This window comes from Panthera tigris, chromosome A1 (genome assembly GCF_018350195.1).
Source record: "Panthera tigris isolate Pti1 chromosome A1, P.tigris_Pti1_mat1.1, whole genome shotgun sequence".
Taxonomy (NCBI): Eukaryota; Metazoa; Chordata; class Mammalia; order Carnivora; family Felidae; genus Panthera; species Panthera tigris.
Genome location: NC_056660.1, coordinates 78,511,157 through 78,514,117, shown reverse-complemented (window position 1 = coordinate 78,514,117; position 2,961 = coordinate 78,511,157). Strand labels below are relative to the sequence as shown.

Genomic DNA, 2,961 nt, shown 5'->3' with positions numbered 1-2,961 from the left:
GGGTGTCCTGCACAGTCTTACTTTCTCCCGCCAGGGCACGGGCATTAACAGAGCCGACAGTATTTTATGTTTTTCCAGCTATAATGTATTCTGCACGAGCCCAGTGCTGCGGACCGCGGATAAAACAACAGGTATAAATCACAGCATTCACCCTGAGGAGCAAAGCTTGAGAAGGTCCGCTCTCCTTGAAGGTTGTTTTATTCCTGATTGCTTGATTTGTACGATTTTTACTTTTTTTTTTTTTTAATGTTCTGTTGATGTTATAGCAGCCAATGGAAATGAAGGCGAGTTACCCTGGAAGGAAGGTGTGCAGGGAGTTGGCAGTGTTGTGCCCAGAGCCACAGGCGCATCCTCCAAAAGGCAAGTGATGCCTGGCCCCCGAAGTGCAGCTTGGAGTGGAGCTGGGCCCGTGGGTCTGCCTGCCCTCCTCGCCCCCCCCAAGCAGAGTCTGTTGGGCTTTAGTGACAGGAAGTCACAGTGGTGTCATTTTCAGCTGGAGAGAGAGACAGATGCGCCCAGATCGGTATCACTGTCCCGGATCAGTGACACATTGTTGCCTCCCCAGGCTTTTGCAACCATGGCGAACAACCGACTTTTTCACTCCGTCTGAGGGTCTTCTTGGTCAACGTGGTGCAAAAAGGCTGCGTTAGCAGCAGATTGAGATTCCTGTATTTGGTAACCTTCTTCAGAGAAACATTATTATCATTTTGGTCCAAATCACACTGCTGGTTGGTGTCAGTGTCGTCTGTAGGTGAGCTGATGACAGCAATCCCCCTCCCGACCTCTCCTGACTGTAGAGAAGAGGGGACAGCCTGCGTGGTCTCCGTGCTGGTGAAGAAGCTTGCCAGCACCCCAGACCCTCTGTGCACACTTTCTTTTGTTTTTAATGTTTATTTATTTTTAAGAGAGACAGAGCATGAGCGGAGGAGGGGCAGAGAGAGAGAGAGGGAGACACAGAATCGGAAGCAGGCTCCAGGCTCCGAGCTGGCGGCACAGAGACCGACGTAGGGCTCAAACTCACGGACCGTGAGATCATGACCTGAGCCGAAGTCAGATGCCTCAGCGACCAAGCCCCCCAGGTACCCCTCTGCGTGCACTTCCGAAGCGTTGCTGAACCGCTTTCCCAGGTGAACAGGTGAGCAGGACTCTCTGATGTCGGGGAGAAGGGGTGGCGGGTGGGGCTCTGCTCTCAGCAGGTACCTGGGCACCGAGCAGAGAATCGAGGTGCTCTACTCGGAAAGAACAGGAGAGATTTTGTCTCCTCTTTGCCTTGGCAGGATAATTGGCCCACTTTCCCCTTGGCACCTGGGTGAACTTTGTTACACACCCTACAGAAACGCTTCCCTGGCTGTCCTGTCCTCACCGGGGGACTTCCTAGCAGACCACGTGTCACTCATAGGTGCACGCAGCAGGAGCAGGTCAGCATAAGAGCGTGTCACGGTCCCTCTGATGCCACATTCTACACGTACGTCCGCAGGTGGTGGGAAGAAGTCTTATGGCCATTTCTGGGCAGTGAGGAAGTATATGCACTTGTCATATGCATTTTAACAGCTGGAGATCACATGATGTCACTGAGGTCATCCCAGGGCAGGAACAGCGGAGAGAGAACATTTCTAAGTCCCGGGTCACCGCTGGCTCCACTCTACACACTGAGCCAAAAAGCTATGGTCACAATGTGTCTAGATTCAGATAGAGATGACAGTGGGTTCCTGGGGTGGGGAAGGAGGCGGGGAGCTGAGCCCCAGAGCCAAAAAATAGGCCTGCTTTTCTGATGCAACTGGAAACTCTTCAGTCACTCAGATTATGTTCCTAATATGTATCTTCTCATTACCTGCCTCCACTGCTGACTTGTTTTGGTGAGGACAAATTCAGAAGGCCAAACCTCCGCAGGAAACATCGCGAGCCAGAGAAGGATACACCGTGTGCCGTGTTAATGGCGTTTAGCGCCATTTCCCCTGGTATCATCACGGAGTACAGACGGCTATTATCATCGTGTTTCCATTTTCCTACAAGACGTAGTTTTGGTAAGAGAAAACAGGCCAACAGTTTATTTAGTAAGCAAGAAAAATACATTCTTAAGGACTGACTTTGACTTTGAGTAGTTCGTGTTTTCCAACCTGAGCTGGAAAATGGGCTTCCTTCCAGCACCTGTTAATCGTGTCCCGAATCCCTAGGGCTCCAGCGAGCACATAAATTTGGGCGCCCATTAAAATATCTCACATTCCCCAAATCTGGCGTTTAATCGTTTACATGTTCTCGTATCACACCGCCTGCCCAGTGATTTCTTCTTCAGAGAGCCTTTAGATGCTAATTAATTAGATAATGTGTTCAGGCTGTACCTTTAAGTCCAATTCACAATTGCATCTGGCAGATGGAGCCAAAGGAATCTGTCCCAAGACACCACTGAAAGACACAGAGCCGCGCGGCGGCCCCCCTCCCACGTGGCCGCTCTCCCTGCAGGAATTAGCAGAGGCGCAGAGGGAGACAGCGCTGTCTAGAGCGGAAAGATGCCAGGCGGGCCTCTAAGCTCGGGAGAGGCTTCACAAAAGGAGAAAACATGTTTTTCATCTCTCATAATTAGCCTTGGTAAATATGTAAGGAGTTGTTTTATTTTGCTTGGAAAAAGGAAAAAAATACAACCACCCTGCTGTTAATTGGTTCATTCACTTGTTGATGAAGCAAACATAAACTGCGTTGGACAAGGGCGGGGGTCCTCCCGGTGGCCCGGAGCCCAGGGCAGGGAGCACCGCCCGCCTGCCAAGAGGAAGTCGGCCCCGGGGGTCATCTGCACAGAGACGGGTTTAGGGTAACAGGCCTCACACGGTTAGGTGTCTGGGTCCCCGATGTCTCGGGGAGCTGCCCAGAGAGCGCTGCAGGAGGGGCACACATGCCCCTGTGGCCTGACCCCCCCCCAGGGAACCGCCTCAGCCAGAGTGAGCTACTCCGGCCGGGGCTAGGCCT

At 52.1% G+C, this 2,961-nt stretch overlaps 1 long non-coding RNA gene across 1 annotated transcript; it reads left to right on the top strand.

Annotated features, from left to right (window-relative positions):
- The first annotated feature begins 1,023 nt into the window (after nt 1–1,023).
- On the top strand, nt 1,024–2,580 carry LOC122231101. The gene is made up of 3 exons (XR_006208248.1): nt 1,024–1,135; nt 1,278–2,024; nt 2,372–2,580. It is a non-coding gene; the product is annotated as an uncharacterized LOC122231101 (long non-coding RNA).
- The last annotated feature ends 381 nt before the right edge of the window (nt 2,581–2,961 follow it).